This window comes from Canis aureus, chromosome 1 (assembly GCF_053574225.1).
Source record: "Canis aureus isolate CA01 chromosome 1, VMU_Caureus_v.1.0, whole genome shotgun sequence".
NCBI lineage: Eukaryota > Metazoa > Chordata > Mammalia > Carnivora > Canidae > Canis > Canis aureus.
Window position 1 is genome coordinate 36,233,988 of NC_135611.1, and position 21,257 is coordinate 36,255,244.

The following is a 21,257-nucleotide window of genomic DNA, read 5'->3' on the forward strand; positions in this document are numbered from 1 at the left end:
AGTTCTGACAAATGACTATTATATTGTAAAAGGTAATGTACTGTCTCTGAGTATCCTGTCTTAATTGCTAATCCATTTTGGTCTTGTTGTCTGTTGATGGGCACTGCTTGGTGAAACGCCTACCTGTAGTTGAATGCTTTTGCTCAGTGAAGCTGTGCCTTTCCACGCAGGCATGAAGTTGAGCAGTTTTTTCTTGTTGGTCTCTTTTATGAAGTTGAAGGGATTGCATGCTCAAAATACAAAGTTGCAGTTTCTGGCCAGGTGGATTTTCATGAGTTTTTCTTCCATTACTGTATATCCTCACCCCTATCCTTTTTGGTGGCAGGGTTGGGTCAGCAGGTGTCCTACCTTTGCTGTCCTTTTTGAAACTTTTTGTGAGTGTTCTGAAGGTACAGTTTTCACATGTGTCACCTAAGACAGATTGATGGTTTTCATATGAACATTTAAATTGGAGACCTAAAGCTACCACTCCCTCCCTAAGTCTTTTATATAAGTGAGTGCTTTTTGACTCTGGCTGTACAAGTGAATCAACTGGGGAGTTTAAAAAAAAAATACAGATGCACTGGCTGTACTCCAGACCTGTTGAATAATTTCTGTATTTTTTTAAAAACTTCAAATATGATTTTGAGACAGGCTCTAAGGGGAGATATTTTTGAGTAGGCAGGGCCTTTCTGAGCTTTGGAAATTACATAGAACTCCACCCTGGGTGTGAACACTATACTTAAGTAACTTTCACAGTAACTTTGAGGTATAAAGTTACGTCCAGTGTCACTTTAAAAACGGAAAAGGAACTTAAACCCTCTGTTTGCTGTGTGAACCATCTTTATAGAATGTTAGGATTCTATTTCTTAATTATTTGAAATTGCAAAAATATGTACTGAAAATAAGCTATAAGTTAATAGAGATACACATTTTTAAAAAAGATTTTATTTATTTGAGAGAGAGAGAGAGGGAATGAGAGCACAGAGGGAGAGGGAGAAGGAGAAGCAGACTCCCCCGCTGAGCAGGGAGCCCAATGCCGGGCTCAATGTGGGGTCTGGATCCAGGACCCTGGGATCATGACCTGAGCCGAAGACAGACACTTAACTGACTGAGCCACCCAGGTGCCCCTAGAGATACACATGTAAGATATACTTTTCCCTCCATGATACTGGTATTTGTTGATTGGTAAAGATTTTGGTTATTACAGTCTTGGCTCTAAATATGTAGCTTCTATTGTGTAACTTTAAAGATCTTTTCAGGGCACAGCTTAATATCCTGTGTTAAAGTTCACTCTTAGGATGTTTTGTTCCTCTAAATTTTTTTTTTGTTCAAGTGTTTTAGTAGTGTATATATGTATATATAACAAAGAGGAAAATAAAAGACACTACATACCCATCCTTGTCATGTTTTATAAATTGTGAGGTGGAATATTCTTGGATAGTTTTCTGAGACATGTCCGTAACAGTAAGACCTTTGGTATTTATAACTATGTATTTTAGCCATGTTCATAGAAAGGTTATTATATAAGTTTGAAAATATTGGGTTTATATGATGAGTACACATAACTTCTAAACTCTTTTTTAAATATTATCATTTAAAAAGACAATTCTCATATATTTTTGGGGGTCAGTGGGGCAGAACTTATCACATGGTTTTGTCATATACATACCAATTGGCTCAAGAGTTTTCCCCGAGGGAATGCACAGACATGTACAAGCAAGTTGATCACATTATATTTATAACGAATAAATAAATAAATAAAACACCATAAAAACCCAGAATTAAAGATTGGTTAAGCCATTATTTCACAAAGTATTTATGAAGGAGCACAAGTTCTGATGTATAATTCAAAAAAGGATGTTGTGGGCCAATTACTTTAGGAAATAGCTGGTTAACGTACTCTGTTCCTTTAATGTAGGGCAACTGAACAGATCATATAGAATCTCAGTGGAGCTGTTTAAATTAGGGTGTATCCATGAAGTAGAAGATTGTACATTCACAAAAATGTTATGGATGTGTAGAGTAATACATTCTTGGTATTGTTAAGTAAAATATATGTACAATATGAAGTCTTCTAGATGGGAAATATTTTTTCAAGAAGATTTAACAGAGCATACGCTAAAATATTAATAGTGCTCATCTTGGCATTGTGGCATTATTATTTTTCTCTTTTTCGCTCATACTTATTTTCTAAAGTTCTTTAATGAGCCTGTATTACTTGGTCTTTATAATTTTAAGGGCTCTCAAATTGCTTAGAGTGTTTTAATGCCAAGGCTATGACTGTTACCTTGGACACACCTACTTCGAAACACATTGAAAAGCTAGCTGTTGCATAGCTGAGATACGAATCACATTCTTTTGGCTGGATTATGTTGCAAAAACCGGTAGATAAACTTGGATTTGAATGGGCCTATTAGTCCCAGTCTTGTTTTCTGGGAGGTACTTTTTTGATTCTTTTAAGGCGAATATTAGCATCCAATGGTCAGGTCTCATAGTGCTCTAAAATTTACATATTGAAAAAGGAGTTTCAGTTTATCTTACAGTCAAGGCATCATCTACATACAGAGATCCTCCTTGGATGTGTTCTATGCTGAATTTGCTGCCTTTTCAGCTTTTTAAAGGAATATTTTCCCATAGGAAAATTTTAATTCTTACATGTTCTTCTGGGTTTCTTCCTTTTGGAGGACTGGATGTGGAGTAGGGGTAGAGTTTGGGTGGGAAAAAAACTGTTAAGAATATATTAATAAACTTAATCTCTTGGTTTATGAAAATTCTTCTCTTTCCTCTCCAAACCTTGAATTTGGACAGTCTAAAAGCCTGGCATAATAGAAATGTTTGTGCATTTAAGTTATTAGGATTCTTTATATTGCCCTTATTCAGTATTAATTTGTTTTAGGCTCTGTGTGAGGTTTAAAATTTTTTTCAAATCATCTGCACCATCTGAACAGATGGATGAAATCATCAGGGGTAGGTGATAAAGTAGTGTCATGAATGTAAAAAAACGTACATTTTTTTATGGTTGTAGTACTTTTGTCTAGGATTTGAGTGAATTTCAGAAAAGAACTTGAAAGGATATGACCTTTAATGGTTAGGGGTTGGGTTGGGTAAAAATAGACCTTTCTGTCCCTAACTGAAAGTCACATAAGTTCATTGTCAGTGACTGCATCTCTGATGGCCTGAATTAGTGGGCTTCAGAAGGCTTAACAAGTTAGTAAATATTTTGAGAGAGTGGGCCAAGAATTAGAGGTTTGTTTTTCTTTTTCTTTTTTTTTTTCTTTAATGAAATATATAGCCGGTAGAGTCTGTGATGTGTAAGCTTCAGCTTGGGACATTTTTTTTTTTTAAAGATTTTATTTGTTTATTTGAGAGAGAGAGAGAGAGACAGTGCTTGGAGTGCTTGCATGAGCAGGGGGAGGGGCAGAGGAAGAAGCAGACTTCTGCTGAACAGGGAGCCAGATGCAGGGCTCAATCCCAGGACCCTGAGATCATGACCTGAGCTGAAGGCAGACGCTTAACTGACTGAGCTACCCAGGTGCCCCTGCATGGGACATTTTAAACATAAAATAATAAAATAGTTTGAGATGCATATAAAGTCCAAGAATATTCTCATTGCTATTTCATTCTTACAGTAGCTAACACACTTTAAAGCCAGTGATGTAGAATTCATCATCCTTTTCTGTCCTCAGTGCTGTTGTAATTTTCTTAGCACAGAGCTCCCTAACAAGGGTTGACCTCAGGGCTGAAGGCAGTGTGTCAGCTAGCTACATGTGAGGATTTTGAGAGTTTGGTGTTTGGAATCAGTAGACTCTGAGATTGGAGAGGGCCGTTTGTTCAATGAATTGGGTGAGCCACACACTGTTGTATGATTCAGTATGCTCTTTAAAAAGGCCTTGGGTAGGAAGCCTGAGTGTAACAAATTTTATCTTTTCCTCCTTAATATTTTCTCTTTTTGCCTAATATCAATGTCTAATGATTGAAGGAGCCTCTCAGAGGCCATGTAACCTGGCCCTGCCTGTGGAGTGATTCCCCAGGCTCTGCTTTCACATGTCTAATGATGGGATCACGTTGGTGATGATGATGATGATAATTCTAGCAGTTTACATTTATTGAACATAGACTGTGTGCACATAGACTGCTATGAGTTTAATCCTAACAACCACTATTTTATAGATGACAGAAATGAATCATGTAGAAGTAATTTGACACATTAGCCTGCTTCCTATTTCTCCAAAGGCCAGGGGCCTCTACACATCCCTCTTTTCCTTATCTTTGCCTGCTAGCCTCCTTCTTGTCATTTAGATCTAGGCTTAAATGTCATCACTGAAAGGTCTTCCCTGCTGACTTTAGAAAGTAGATCTCCCAGTCACTCCTGACTATATCACTGTATTTAAGTTCCCTATATGTTTTTATTGCTATCTGGCATTTTTCTGTGTGTGTGTGTGTGTGTGTGTGTGTGTGTGTTAATATCCTTCCCACTAGAATTTAATTCCACAGGAGCAGGAACTGATACATCCCTTGCATCATGCCTGGGGCCTACCTCATAGTAGGTGAGCAATGTATGCTTATTCATTGAGAAAGGCTACAGAGCTGGAAAGTGCCAGAGCTAGAATTAGAACTCAGGTGCTCTGACTCTAGAAACTCTGCATTTGACCTCTACATATTGCCAAGTCTTCTAATTTACAAGGTAGTTTATTCCATTGCTGCAGGATGATTCTTCATTTGTGCCTGAATCTATCGCTTATACATTTTGCACAGTATTAATTCAGCTTATACATCCCTCTGCCTCTTTTCTCCTATCCAACAAGGTTGGAACCTTGGGCTGTGAGGTGGAGCTTCTCTGGGCTTCTGCCAAAGGAAGGCCAATTGTAGGAAATACAGCCTGCTGCTCCCAGACTTGTCCTGGCCTTTCTTGGCTCCTGTCTCTGTCCCTTTTTCTAAGAGTGAGCAAAGGGGAAAATACCAAAGGACAGGCAGTCTTCTGGTTGGAAGGCAGAAAATTTGGTAATTTGTTTCTGACGTGAATTCCCTGTTCTTTTTGCCTCCTGCTGCTGGAGGCTTTTCACTGGCTGGTGAAAAAAAGGTAGTGGATTTCAGATGCACTGCGATTTGGCTCAGTTTAAGCCCTGGTTTGATGTCCAGATGGATATCTCTGGGATTGAAAGAGTTGGTAGAGGTAGGGAGAGGGGAGGGAAGAAAAGAGAAACCAGTGAAATAAAAAAAAAATGAATTATTTAATATGGAATATTATACTGGTTACATTTATAGCAGGTCTCCTGAAAATACGCTGTGTTTGCAATAACGTGAGCTTTCCTAACAAGATTCAGTTTTATAAAAATTATGAGGAAGATTACTGTATTTGTTTATCATTCAGTGGCCTTTCTTTAGGAAGGACGCTGGTTATGTTGCGTTTAGGGAGTCCTTGATCTACTTTCTCTTTCATTTAGAGAAATACCTGTGAGGGGATTTTTCTAAATAGCTTAAAAGACTGAAAAATTGTCTTTTACAATTTTACCCCCCAGCTTTACTTGGCTGGAATACCTGTTCTTTGGAGGGAGCTCTTTGAGTAGGTTTGTTTTTTTCCATGAGCCCTGGGGATTTGTGGTGAGGGATGGTAACCTCGATGGAAATCCAACTCTGACAGAGCAGAACAGCTATTCTCATAATGCGTGTAAAAATATTCTCCGTGTTATCGCCTCATTATGCTGAAGTAGTGTGATTGTGGAACAGTTTTCAGTATTAATGCAATTCTTGTGACCTATTACTGTGGTTGTAGAAGCTTTGGAGGTGATCCATTCCCAATCAGGAAGCATGAATTGCTGAGAATGTTGTAAGCAATGGAAGTACATTAATTATATGGACAGAATGGAAAACTCAATTTTATTGAACCTTACTTGAGGCCAGAAGTTTGAACTAGATGCTGATATGATGGTTTTCTGGGAACAAGAGAACATGCACGATCATTGCAGCAGTTGTAAATATTAGTTAAAATTTAATTGTGAAAGGATACTCAGGTGGTTTCAGATAGATTGGCAAGACTGTTTTTCCCTAAAGCTGTGTGTGGAGGCAGAGATATTTACTATATTACTATTTTTATTTTTTTTGGAATGCCTCAGCTGTTTAAAAATAAATCTACTCAATTCAGTATTTGAAATGTGACTCATTGTGAGATTTTTTAAATATATATTTGCTCTTGAAATGGTGGCTTGGGGACTGAGAAGTCTAAGCCAGGTCTAGCTCTTTCACTTTTGTTTCCTCTGCCCTTGGATTTACATAGGTCAACTATAGGAGGCAGGTAGTTTTGAGCTTCTAGGTAGCTTTTTTACTGGGGCCATTGAACAGCCACTTATCTAAGGTTTATTTAAATCCTGAGGGTCTTCTCCATCAGAAGCTTGTACTCCTGGCCTGGTTAAGAAGGAGATTTTTTTTTTTCTTTTTTTGTGCCTGCTCATGGGGCACCTGAGATTAAGGTTTGGGGTTGGTACAGTCTCACATTGGTTTTGAGAACTTTGTTTCTTTAAAAATAAACCAGTTCTATCACAGCCGTTGAACTCGAAGTATAAAGCAGTAGAATAATATTTCATAGGTGAATATTTTCAAATGAATTTTTTGATGTTGGGGATGGGGGCTGGGAGGCTGGGTGGTTAATTATTATGATTTCTGCCCAGTTCAGTAATTTTAGCATTTAATTATGTAACAAAAATTGTTTTTCAAGGAGCAGAAAAAGCACATAATAACATTTTTTATGTATCAGAGAAACCCAATTACAAATTGACTTTGTGGGATGCCTGGTGGCTCAGCGGTTGAGCGTCTGCCTTTGGCTCACAGTGTGATCCCAGGATCGGGATCCTTACAAGGAGTCTGCTTCTCCCTCTGCCTGTGTCTCTGCCTCTCTCTCTATGTCTCTCATGAATAAATAAATAGATCTTTAAAAAAATTGACTTTGTGGGGCACCTGGGTGGCTCAGTGGTTGAGTGACTGCCTTTGGCCCAAGTCATGATCCCCACGTTCTGGGATCAAGTCCTGCATCAGGCTCCCCACAGGGAGTCTGCTTCTCCCTCTACCTATGTCTCTGCCTTTCTCTCTGTGTCTCTCATGAATAAATAAATAAAATCTTTAAAAAAAATTGACTTTGTCTCTAAAGTGGTACAACTTTGAAATAAATACATCTGCTATAGTTTAAAAGGTATTATCTGTTTAGATATTATTTTTTAGTCTCACAGTTTTAATATTGAGAATTTCTTTCATTTTGGTATGTGATATATATAATATATACTGGGGAATGGGGATAGCATTTTGAGGTTGATCCTCACTTATTAGTTCTCTTGCTCTTCATGAGCTGAGTCATGTTATTTAACATTAATTCAGGGGGATCCCTGGGTGGCTTAGCGGTTTAGCGCTTGCCTTCGGCCCAGGGCGTGATCCTGGAGACCCGGGAGTCCTGCGTTGGGCTCCCTGCATGGAGCCTGCTTCTCCCTCTGCCTATGTCTCTGCCTCTCTCTTGTGTCTCTCATGAATAAATAAATAAAATCTTAAAAAAACCATTAATTCAATAATTACCTAGATGTATATGTATGTTTTTATTTTGAAAGTTGGGTTTTGGACTCATCCCATGTGGTATTGTTAACTCATACTGCACATCAAAACCGCCCTTGTGGATTCTAATTCAGCCGTGTGGGGTAGGATCCAGGCATCCCCATTGCTTTATGGAGAAAGAAGGCAGGTTTAAGACTTTTACAGCTAAAGTGAAAACTGCATTTCAGAAGAGTGAGGAGAGCTGGAGTCAAATGTTGAAGATTATTTCTACTTATAAACACTTCCCTTTGAACATTTTCTTTTTTTTCTTTTTTAAATTTTTATTTATTTATGATAGTCACAGAGAGAGAGAGAGAGAGAGAGACAGAGGCAGAGACATAGGCAGAGGGAGAAGCAGGCTCCATGCACCGGGAGCCCGACGTGGGATTCGATCCCGGGTCTCCAGGATCACGCCCTGGGCCAAAGGCAGGCGCCAAACCGCTGCACCACTCAGGGATCCCCCTTTGAACATTTTAAAAGGATAATGGATTCTTCGTATTGGACAATTTTTCTTTTGCCTTGTATCTTGAAGATTGTGTTGAGCAAAGGTAGAACCATGGAGAGTGGGCCAGGAGAATGATGAAATTTGGTGCATTTCTTAGCATGGCCCCTTACACTAGATCATACCAAAATATTCAGCAGCAAATTATTTCTTCATTGAGGAACTTGGTCTTCAACTCAGTGTAATTAACTGCTTCCTGCTAGAAGTCACATCCTGAAGTGTTACATGGAGTCCTCTGATTAATTCATTGTAAAAATTTATTGTGTATATTTTTGGGGCATCTGGGTGGCTCAGTTGTTTAAGGGTCTGCCTTCACCTCGGGTTGTGATCCTGGGGTCATGATCTGGGGGTCCGTGATTGACCCGCTGGTTTGGTTCCCTGCTCAGTGTGGTGTCTGCTTCTCCTTCTGCCCTGGTGTGGTCCACCTGTGCCTCGCCCACACATGCTCTCTCTCTCTCAAATAAATAAATAAATAAATAAATAAATAAATAAATAAAATCTTTTTAAAAAACTTATTGTGCACATTTTCTAAGAAGTTATTTCTAAGACAGATATGTTTTTGACTCATGTTGGGGAAAAAAATTCTCACGTCCAATCTTGTATGCTAGTTTTTCTTTTCTTTCTTTCTTTTTTTTAGTTATAATTTATTGATACAGTGGAATAATTTGAGATAAAAAATCACCAGGTATTTTTTTAATCAATATAGGGGGATTTCTAAGATGTGATATAAAGTAGGAAACATAACATTTTGCTAGTTTTCTTATGTTCTTCAAGATTAGAGACAATATTACTTATATATTTCCTTCCCTGTTTTGTCATTTTAAATAGGTGACATCCATTACTTATATTTAATATAACTAGACTTCCTTTTGATACAAAGTAATTTGCCTATCATTTTTAAATGAGTGCATTTTAAAATATGAATAATTGTTTTTATGTCAAAGATGATATAGGAGTTAAGTGGCTTTTGGCCACTATGGCAAGTTCCTTGAGGATCTGTAAACATACCCCAGAGGTCTTACGATGTCCTTCTATTCATTTAACTAAACCAAGCCAAACACTAAACTTTCACTCTTAAAGTCCTTGAGTTATTCGCAGTAGTGTTTATGAGCTCTAATCTTTAACTTCTTTGAAGATATAGGAAGGGATTTTCATTTCTTCATTGATTAAACAAGTTTCAGAGTAGATCAAAATATGTAATTGTTCTTACATATGCCACTATGTAGAATTTAAGGTCATGTATCAGAATTTAATGGGACTTGTTCCTGAGACATTTTTAAGATCGAGGCTTAAAAAGGGAGCATCTGGGGAGGCTTGAGCTGGATGACAATTTATATTTGAACAGAGACTTTTGTGTAGCGTTTGGCCATGTGGGAAGTATTGGGGAAGTTTCAATGAACTACTTAGGAGGGATCCTCTTCAGAGTTATTTGAAACAAACAGACCACAAAATAAAACCAACAGAATCTACCCCAAACATACATACTTAAACACAGCATTTGGTTCTGAGTTGTAAACAATCCATTTTCCAAAGTGAATTGTTGTATTGCCAGTTTAAAGATACTGTCTTTTTAAAATTGAGATAAAATTGACATGTAACATTCTATTAGTTTCAAATGTAATACAGCGATTTGATATTTGCATTTATTTTGAAATGATCACCACAATGAGTCTAGTTAACATTCATTACCATGTATAGTCACTTTTTTTTCTTGCAATGAGAACTTCTAAGATCTTTTCTCTTAGCAGCTTTCAAATATGCAATACAGTATTATTAACTGTAGTCACCATGCTGTACATTACATCCCCATGACTTATTTATTTGATAATTGGAAGTTCATACCTTTTGACTCCCTTCATGTATTTCTCCTATTACCCCACCCACCCCTGCCTCCAGCAACCACCAATCTGTTATGGGTGTCTTTGAGCTTTCTGGTTGTGGTGGTGGTTCACATTACATGTAGAAGAGGGATCCTAGGGCATTTGTCTTGTTTTGGCTTATTTCACTTAGCATAATGCCCTTTATGAAGGTGCATCCATGTTTTTGCAAATGGTGAGATTTCCTTCTTTTTTATGGCAATAAAAAATAATAATAATTGTCCTATATACACATCACATTTTTTTGAGGGGTGGGGGTCCATGCATCCCTTGGTGAATATACAGGTTGTTCCTACATCTTGGCTATTGTAGATAATGTTGCAATGAACTTAGGGCTTTATATATCTTTTCGAGATAATGTTCTTGTCTTCTTTGGATAAATACACAGAAGTGGAATTGCTGGATCTTATGGTTGTTCTGTATTTAGTTCTATTTTTGAGAAATCTTCGTATTGTTTTCTGTAGTGGGTGTACCAGTTTATACTCCTACCAGTAGTGCACCAGGATTTTCTTTTTTCCCACTTCCTTGCCAACATTTTTTTCCTGTCTTTTTGATGATAACTGTTCTAAGAGGTATTAGGTGATATCACATTGTGTGGTTTTGATTTGCATTTCCCTGATGATTAATGATGTTAAGCACCTTTTTGTCTATGTGTTGGCCATATATTTGTCTTTTGAAAAATACCTATTTAGATCCTGTGCCCATTTTTTTTTTCTGTGCCCATTTTTATTTTATTTTTTAAAGTTTTAATTTATTTATTCATGAGACACACACACAGAGAGAGAGAGAGAGAGAGAGCGAGAGAGAGAGGCAGAGACCCAGGCAGAGGAAGAAGCAGGCTCCATGCAGGGAGCCTGATGTGGGACTCGATCCCAGGTCTCCAAGATCAGGCCCTGGGCTAAAGGTGGTGCTAAACTGCTGAGCCACCAAGCTGCCCAATCCTGTGTCCATTTTTAAATCAGATTTGTCTGGTTCTTTTCTTTTCTTTTTTTTCTTTTCTTTCTCTTTCTTTCTTTCTTTCTTTCTTTCTTTCTTTCTTTCTTTCTTTCTTTCTTTCTTATTTGCTATTGAATTTTTTAGTTCTATATGTATTATGGATATTAAACTGTTGGAGGAGGGTATTGATAAGATGTGACCACTGGTTGACCTGGAAGTTGGACCTGGGCTGTTGGAGGCTCCTCATTTCTTCATGTCCTTGAAATGTGTATTGTACCCACTGTTCTTGCCCTAGGAGCTGTTTCAAGGAAGCAGCCTTGAAAGAGTGATGTGCTCCTGAGACCATTTGGATGATATACGTGACTGAACTTTGTTAAAGCCTCTATATGAACTTTTAGGATTCTGTTGGGCAGGTGCAGAGACTTACTTGTCCTGCTGCTGCCCTCTCCCCACAAGGCAACCTTCATGTGTAAGTTCCCTTACTGATCGAACTTGCTACCTACCAACCTGGAATGGTCAGCTTGCTCTTTGGGTTCTCCTTGCCTTTTGTACGTGGGGGCAAGTTTCAAATTTCACCTGGGGAACTCTAAAGGTTGTAAGCCAACATATGCCCTTATCAGACCATATGATTTACAATATATTATCTTTTAAAATTTAAAAGTATTGCAAGAATTGACTCAGAGCTGATAGAATGAATCAGTCTTATTTTGTGATGAAGTCTCCTGGCCTTATTGAAAATCCACCTGCTGGGGAGCTCTTAAATAAGTGTGTTCTAGTTTACTCTGTGACCCTATGTAGTTCCTTCATAGGTGGTTAGAAAATGTTATATTGAAAATGCAAAGATACTTATTTTTGTGTTTTTATGTGTGGCATCAGTGGCCAGTTCTATAACATATCAGACCCTTACTCATATATTAGATCCCATTTTAATAACACATGAATAGAGAAAAATCAGAGCAACTTGAATTCTTTTAATTTATATGTGCTTTTTCAAGAGAAGTAACCTGTTACAAGTTAGGACAGTATTAATATTTGGTGAATGGACATATATACTTGCTCTCTTTCTTGGACTGGCTTTATTGTGCATTTGGTGTGGGACAGATCTTATTCTGGAGACCTGGCATGGAGGCAGATTGCTCAGAGAGGGGAACTCATTTGCATGTATGTTTAAATGAAACATTTAGAGATGTCTGCCACCATCTTATCTTTCTACCAGCCCTGTCTTTCCCCCTGCTACCACAATACCCTGTGAAGGAGGCAAATGGCACCATGTGAGGACTGCTCACAGTCCTTTTCTTGCCTTTGCAGGGTGGCTTGCTTAGTTTTCTGTGCTTGGTTTTATTCCCCTTCCCCGCCCCCCAGTTTTGAGACCTCCAAACAGCGTAAGTGCCACAAAGCATTCTACTTTCCATCACCAAGCAGAATCAATCTCTCTCTCTTGTTCAGTCTTTATTTCTATTTTTGGCTCTTCTTGCTTGTGTATGGTCCATGCTTCCCTAATTTGACTTTCTGATGCCAGCCTTTAGCTTAGTCTCCACACACAGTAAGTGCTCAATAAAGACTTACCGTGTAGTTAATGGTTTAAAAAAAACTCAGACTTGCTTAGATACATACCTTATTCATTCAGTTAATATCTGTTGTTCAGTCATTATTGCTAGAGGGTGGGCTCAGAGGTGAGCAAGACCTTTGTCTGTTCTTCATATATTCTCAGGCTAGTTGGGAGGAGAGGAATAAATAGACATCTTGCACAAAAAGCAGTGTAAAGCACAGAAGGCCATGGGAACACGGAAGGAGTGAGGACAAGCTCTTGCCTTGGTGGGAATGAGGGTACGGCTGGTAACAGCACTGTGATAGGAAGGAATTTGAGTGTGCCTTCAAGGTTGCTTATGAGGTAGACATATGGACAGTGAGGGAAGGACATGCCAGATTGATGGAAAAGAGGAGTGCATTTTGAGGCTGTATCTGCTAGGTGAGTGTGGCTGGGCATTGTGGATGGTGAGAGAGGGTGGGGCCATGTTTTGAAAGGTCTTTTGATGCAGGCTAAAGGGTTTGATCGTTTTGTTCTCTGGAGCCACTGCAGGATTTTAAGTGAGTTCATGATGGGCTGGTAGTATTTTTCAGAACCATAACTTAGTTGGCAGTTTGTGAAAGGTAAATTTAGGAGGGAGCAGAGTTGGAGGGATGCAGAGAGCAGGTCGGGGGTGTGAAAATAATTGAGGTTAGAAATTATGGAGGCTTGAACCAAAGTGGTAGAGGTGGAGAGGGAGTAGGGGAAAGGATCTGAAAGATGGTTAGCAGTTAGTAAAAACTTGTGTAAAGGCACAATATAACTTCACCTTCACGGGGTTTGTTTTATATTTTTCAGTCGCTTGGATGGTTTTTTTTAAATCATGTTTAATTCAGGTTCTCAGCACTTTTAAGTATTAGCTTTTCCTCCAGAATTAATTTTCTTAATGTGCTTAATTTCTGCATTCTATTTAATTAATTATTATTATTATTTTTTAGAGAGGGAGAAGGGGAGGTGAGGCAGAGGATCTGAAGTAGGCTCTACACCCAGTGCAAAGCCCAACATGGGGCTCAATCTCAAGACCCTGAGATCATGACCTTAGCCGAAATCAAGTGTCAGACACCCTGAGCTATCCGGATGCCCCTAATTTCTACATTTTAAAGGTAGTTTACTCATCAGTTACATTGACTACTGCTGTTTTTCTAAAGTGTTGTCTCTCGGTCAGTTTGTTTCAGTAACTTTGAATTGAATTATTTCAGTCATATTTGTACTTTTTTCTATAAGTATATTCGGAAAGAAATGTCATGCTTCAGAAAAAAATAGATTAATTAAAATAAGAAGAAAGAGAAAGTTTATTCATGTTTACTTAGTATAATATAAAAGTTCTTTGAAATGGTAGCAAAAGAGAGGTAGTATTTATCTCATCTTAGAGTACAAATAATGGTCTTGGACAGCTAAAAGAAAAGCCATATGCAAAATGAGCCTGAAAAACTATTTCAGAGGAACTTTGATTGAAGAATAGAATGTTTCATGTGACTCTGTGAAGATAACGTCGTCCGATATTACTAATTTCAGCTCCAACAGGTAGGCTAGAGTAAATGCAAATTAAAAATAAATTAAGAAAAGGTGTTGAGAAATACCTTTCATTTAGGGAGTGATTAAATAGTGGAAAGCTCTTCATTGGAGTTCAGTCAATAAAGCTGGGATGCTCAGAACTCAAAATTATTCAAGTAACAGATGCTTTTCTTAAAGTGGTGTTTTGCTCTGGAGGTTCAGGTAATAGGAGAAAGAAAAGGCAGTCACTGTCATATTGTTTTTCTTTTGAGTTCTATACTCCAAAGTCATATATTCAATGGGCTGACTTTAAATTCTGGTGTGTAACTTGGTATCTCAGAATGGTGGTTCTCTTGACCTTGTAGACAAAAATAAAAGGTCTCATTTGAAAACAGTGCATTGTTGGGCTGGGCATTGGTGGTGTGTAAGGTCTGGATTTGGCCAATTTAACTGCTTGGTTGTGAATCTAGCTTTCTTTAAGATTCAGCTCTATCTTATGTTATGGAGCTTTTTAGGGAAGGATTTGTCTGATTCTTTTTGTATCTATATTTATCTATCTTATCTATCTGTAAAATACATTTTGTTTTTTAAAATTTTAGTCGTTTTTAAAAATGTTTTTATTTTAAAGATTTCATTTTTAAGTAATGTGCACACCTAACATGGGGTTCCAACTCACAACCCTGAGAGCAAGAGTTGCATTGTTCTACCAACTGAGCCAGCCAAGCACCCCTGTAAAAGACACCTTGAATGGCATTTTGTTTCCTTGCTCGTACTCTGTGTCAAGCACTTGGATTGGCACTGTGTGATGAAGACACAGTTCCAGTTGTCAACTGTTTTTCACCTAGGGAGGGCTGATCTCGTCAGATTTGCTGTTTAGGAGAATAGATGCCTTGGGTTGGAGTGGTGGATGGGGCCAGGCTGGAATCCTGGAGGACTGCTGTGTGACCGACCATCACAAGTGAACCATAAGTAGTATTGTTGGCCTGAACTAAGGCATGGTAGTTGGGATAGAGGAGAGGAATGACATGGAAAGCTGTAGGTGGGAGACAGACTTAATGGGACATAGTGGTATAGGAGAAGTCTGCCTTCTGGCTTCAACACTTGGCAGGTAAAACTTTTATATTAAGATTTTGGTGTGAGGGAGGTGGGTAAGGGAATATATTTCAATATATATCTAACATGTAGGATATGTATCTATCCCAGGAGAGTGGCCTGGACAGGAATCACATCCTTGAAAATTGGCAGCTGGACTCTTGACTGTTTTCTTCAGTAGTTCATGGAGCTCTTTTAAATATATTCTTATTTCTCAAAATTTCATCAAGAGCTGTTTTATTTCACTTTATATTTTCTGACATTTTTGACTGACCCTAGAATGAGCATCTGGAGAAAGAATTTAAGAGATAGTAGATAGCAATGGAAGATGAGAAATTAAGAAGTGGTTTTTGATTTTTATTATTTTAGCAGATATTGGTACTAGACACCTTGAGAATTGACTATATATTTCACTCCTAGGGTTATAAGAAGCCTACTTGCAGATGTTTTTCTACCTAACCTGGTCAGCTTGGGGAGGGAGTGGGAGAGGTTATTAAGAAATGCTTGCAATATATAACTTTTTTTTTTTTTTTTTTTTTTTTACAAATGTGCCTCTACACATTTTCTGGGCTAAAGTACACAGTCCATGGTTTTCATTATATTATTAAAGGATGCCTATGACCCACCTAAAAAGTTGAGTCTTACTAAGGTTGTGTCTCTCATGGGGTTTCATTCTTTTCTGATGAAAATGAAATGGGCAGTTGATACTCTGGCGTGAGGTTGGGGTCCTACACTATTGACACACTCAGATTCTGGACTTTATGCTATAGCCCCTGTTGTCTCAGAGCCATTCAAGCAAAGGACCTGATTGGTAGAATTAGGCTGACTAGACACAAAGTTTGAAGGGCAAGATTTCTGATAATGTTTGACCCAGTTTTGCATATAATGAATTTTTATTTGTTGATGAATCTTTCCCTTTTGTTGCTAAAAGTGGCAAATAATCAGACATAAATTACTAATTAACAGTCTGGTTCAGATTTTTTTTTTTAATTAATGGAACTTGTGCTTCATCAAGCTGAGGTGGAGGGGGTATCACAATGCTTTATTTTTTCTAACATCAAAGGTTATTTCTTTTTCAAAAATGTTGTTATATTTGTCTCTCCCATACTCATGGAGTAAGAGTAATAGTTCTCACTGAAGGACTCTATTACCTGATTGCTCCTCATTTTGCATTTGGACCAGACTCCTTGCCCCCAGCTTAAATCTCATGTCTTCAAATTGTGTCACGAACTAAAGATGTTGTTGAGATACCACTCTGTCCCCTATCATTCCCTCTTATTTCTTGGGGACTTTAGCTCCTGGTTCACTGTCACAGTCTCTAAAAGTTACTCTTGTACTTTGATTTCAGTGTAAGCATAGCTGATCCTTCCAATAGCTGTGTCTCAATTTTTGAACTTCTCTTTCTAGTGATCCTGTCTTCCATTGCGATGATAATATCTTGGCAAAACCAGGTCATCATTTTATGACTGTGACCCCTCCATAATATGAATTTTAAGTGTCACACTTGCTACCCACCGCGTCATATACTTCTGGTTCACTTCTTCTTATATCACAACTCCAGCAATCTCTGATCCAGGGGGGTCTATAATCCATTGCTCCTGCCACCATTGTGCTGTTGGCCGTACCTTTATATCCCCTCTTTGCTTTTTACTGAGATTCCATGGTCAATCACAATTACAATCACTCCTTTACTTTCCTTGCTGTTCTTTCTTTATCACAGCTGTGTCAAACTCCACCCCTGGTTAAATCTGACTCCTCACTTACTCTGTACCAGCCCCCATGCAGAGGAATGAGGCTGGAGAAAAACACAACCCTGATGCCTTCAGTGAAATTCATGATCACATGTGAGACCTTAAGGCTGCTTGGCAATCACTGTACCACTGTTCTACGTGATTATTTCACACTTCCTCTCTCCTGAAACATTCACCCCTTCTTCCCTATCCTGATGCTTAACTAATGAGTTTGCCTATTCTTGTCCTAAGAAAATTGAAGCAAACTGAAGAGGAATCCTCAATCTGTCTCAACTAGCAACTTCCCAAGGCTACCTCAACCATACATCTTCTTATTTACTCAAGGACATCATCTCTCTCTCCTCTACATCCCTATTATTTCTCTCTCTAGTGGATCCTTTCCATTGGCATATGAGGTATTATGTTTCCTCTTCTAAAAGAACTGTACTTTTGATCCCACCCCTCTATCCAGCTATCACATTTTTTGGTTGTCCTTTATGAAGGAGTTCCTCAAGAATTGTATATGCCCACGGTTACAATTCCTCTCCATTCATTCCTCTTAAAACCACTTTAAATAGGCATAGTCCCTACCATTCAATTAAAAGTGCCCTGAAGATGCTATAGACTTCCCTATCGCTAAATCTAAGAGTCAGTTTTCAGTCCTTATTTTACTTAGCTCTTGGTAGCATCAACACCGTTAATCATTCTGTACTCCATGAAATACTTTCTTCACTTGGCTTCTAGGATATCCCACATTCTCCTGGTTTCCCTCTCATTCTACTTTGCTCATTCTTCTTCCTAACATTGGAAGGCGTAGTCCTTGGACCTCCTCTTTGTCCTCCTCACTCCCTTTGTCATCTTCTATCTCCTGGTTTGAAAAACCATCTGACATTGGACTCACATTTCTAGCTCTGGCCCAGCACTCTCCCACCAAATTGTATACTTCTATTTCCTGTTGTCCTCTTGACATCTCCACATGTTTCTTCAAATCTGAACTCCTGATCATTCCCCATGAGGCAAACCTGGTTGCACACTCTTGCCTATCCCTTTTAAAGGCAATCTACAGGCAATCTGATTCTCCCATTTGTCCAGGTTGAACATTTGGGAGGCATCTTTGTAGTCTTTTCTTTCTCTCAGAACCATATCCAATCTGTCAGCAAATCCTGTCCTATATTACCTACCATCTTTACAGTTACTGACGGGCCAACATCATTCCTGCCTGAATTTCTCCAGTCGCCTCCCTACTGGTCTCCCTGTTTCCCCTTTATCCCACCGAAGCTGGTAGCAGCAGAGTGAGCCTTTTTAAAATGGAAATAGATCCTGTCACCCTGGGTTCACAATTCTGCCGTGACCTCCCATTTACTCACAATAAAAGCTAAAGACCTTACATGATTCACAGGGTCCTGAGTGATCCTGCCTGACTTCGCCTCCCCTTACCCTTTTGCTCATTGTTCACAGCCAGTGGTCTCCCAGTACAGGGCATTTGCCCTGGAGACCTCTGCCTGGAGCACTCATCCCTAGGGTGACCATCTGGGTGACTCCCTCCTCTCCATGACCTACCTGACCATGGGTGAAAACCACAAAGCCTCCCTTCAGCACTCTGCACCACTTTCCCTGGCTTTATTATGTTCCATAGCGCTCATTACCCACTAGCACACTTGACAGTTTACTTGTTGGCCTGCCGATGTCTGTCTCTTTCCATTAGAATGTGAATTCCAGAGGGTAGTGTTGTCTTGGTTCAGTCACTAGTGTCTAGAAAAGTACCAGGCACATAGTATATGCCCAATAAATACATGTTGAGTGACTAAACAGGTTGAGTTTTTTATTGCTTTCAACAAATGTAGACAAATATCATTTTGGTCTTTATTGTTTGTTTATTGTACTGATTGATTAGCTCCATGCTAGCCTATGACTGTTTTCCTAAATGCTGGTTGGCAGACCGCTTGATGTTTTCAGTAGTTAAATGTGAAATCAGAAGGCTAAGGCCAATGTAATGTAGATGTGTGTAACTGCAAGGTTGTCAACTGCACTTTGTTTTTCAGGTTTGTTCATTATTTTGAGAATATGTTAATTTATTTGGCATGAGAATACCTATTTATTTGGCAGTTGGAAGCCTTCTTTAGGTTAAGCATCCCAAAAGAGCCCAGGAATAGGGTTCTTGAAAGTAAGGATGCTAATATTCCCTTTGTTATGTGATTTTCACCCTCCCACTCTCCTCCCTTTCTCCTCCCTTCTCTCTCCCCTCCCTACATTCCTCCCGCCCTTCCCTTCTTTTCTTTCTTACTTTCTTTTGTCTCAGAAGTCCTTCTGGAAACATGTTTTAGATGGAGGATCGTTTTAGGAATGTGACAAGCATTGCTGTTCTCTTTAGAGTAGAGTGGACAGGCAAGATGTAGCTTTCTATAAAGCAGTGTTTTTAGGGAATGGGAGGAGTGGTAGGTAGCTCGTCCCAGGCTTCATGGGTTTTGGGACATAATTTACTATCACTGCATCAGTTGAGGGGCACCTGACTAGCTCCGGTGGTGGAGCCTTTGACTCTTAATCTTGGGGTTGTGAGTTTGAGCCCGACATTAGTTACAGGGATTACTTAAAAATAAAATCACTGTTTTGGTTAATAAATTCTAGAAAACTTGCATGCCCATAAAAATGAAGATCTTACCTTAGTCTCAAAGAGGAGTTTGGTTCTGCTTTTGGTTCTGCAAATAACCTTGAATAAATCTCTCGATCTGCGCAATTAATTGATTTGTTTGTAAAGTTAGGATTGTGGACTAGATGACCTCATACTGATCAGTTTATAAGCCCCAGAGAACCAAATTGTTAAGACTTAATTGTTGAAGTGGTGCTAGCGCAGTGTTGTGTTCTGTTATTTTCTTCCTCGTTGCTATAATTTCAGTTCTGTGTGTACTGATCTTGTGACTTTCCCAAATATTGTATACACTTGGATTCTTGCAAGCAATATTGTTTTGGGGATTATAGAAGGAATTATATGACAGCATTTGGGAGAAGCATGTTATATCTAAATTGGGTTAGGTATCAAGTATAGCATGATGTTGTTATTTTATAAGATTTAAAAAGCAATATAAGAAAATCCTGTAGTATTTAAAAATTTTATTAGCACTCTCTTGTAGCTTATAATACAGCTCTGAACAGTGGTTCAGAGTTGTATTAGTTGATGTGGCTTTGAATCTAAACATAGCCACCTATTATTGGCTCTGTGAACTTGGGCAAATTGCTTCGCTGCTCTGTGCTTCAGTTTCCTTATCCATAAATTGAGGATAGTAATAGTACCTACTTCCTTGTGTTATTATAAAAATTAAAGAAACTGATATATGTAAAACACTTTGGTACATAGAAGCACTCAATAAATGGTACATAGAAGCACTCAATAAATGTTATTACCAACATAATGCAAATTCTTAGTATAATTGTGTGTATTCTTTTCAGCCTTTTAAAATAAGCATGTAAAAATAGTTTTAATCACATCACATAAGCGAAATTTGTGTTTTTCTTTCCTAAGTAGATCTTGGATTTTGCTTTATTATTATTATTATTGTTGTTAGTGTTATTTTTAAGTAAGCTCTTTGCCCAACATGGAGCTTGAACTCATGACCCTGAGATCAAGAGTCACATGTTCTACTGACTGAGCCAGCCAAGAGCTTCTAGAATTTTGCTTTTAAATATTTTCTTTTTTCTATTTAATAAGACATTCTATGATAGACTGAACATTTATTTTCAGGTCATTTTATATGCTTTTAGATGCTATGGTTATTTTTCATATGGAACTCATTTACTTTTTCTTGTTTGTGTACCATACAAATTTTCTGGTAGGATTAAAAAAAATAACTCTGTACCCATATATATTTCCTCATCTCTTTTCCCGTTTCTTTTTTCCCCCTTCTTCAAAGGCTTAGTATTGTACTCTTGTCTGAGATCACTGTAGTTGACTCATGCTTTGCCTAAGCATACATTCCCCATATCTAATTTTTAATCAGTTTAATTTAGAACATTTGCAAATGTATTAGTGATAGGCTACACTTCTGTACCAAAGAAAAAATTCAATTACTCAAATAAAATCAAAGTTTATTTCTCTCTCACCTTACAGTTCAGAGTTGGTGGGTGGCTTTGGTGGCTCTGGTCTGAATGGCCTTTCAATGGTCCTGGTCCCTTCTTTCTCATGGTTTGCCGTTCCACAGTGTGGTCTCATCTTCTTTGTTGTGGCTGACCCCTCAATACTATGTCCATGTTCTAGTCCAAAAAAAGGGAAGAGAAGATGGAAAAAAACCAATTTCCTTTGTAAAGGCTGGGACGTAGCAATCTCTTACCATCCAACTGGCTGCAACTAAGTCATGTGGCCTCATTTTGCTGCATTGGAGCTTGGGTAATGTGTTTTGTGGTGAGGCTGCCCTGTGCTGAGCTCAAACTACTAGAGGAGAGGGGCGAGGGCTGGCTTTCTGATACCAAAAAGAAGGGGAGAATGGATAATGCTAAGTATACTTTTTTAACAA

The 21,257-nt window shown here is 38.5% G+C and overlaps 1 protein-coding gene across 4 annotated transcripts in view; it reads left to right on the top strand.

Moving 5' to 3' along the window:
* Positions 1-21,257, top strand: part of UTRN (utrophin) — a 505,421-nt gene that overhangs the window by 7,365 nt on the left and 476,799 nt on the right. The window lies entirely within an intron of this gene.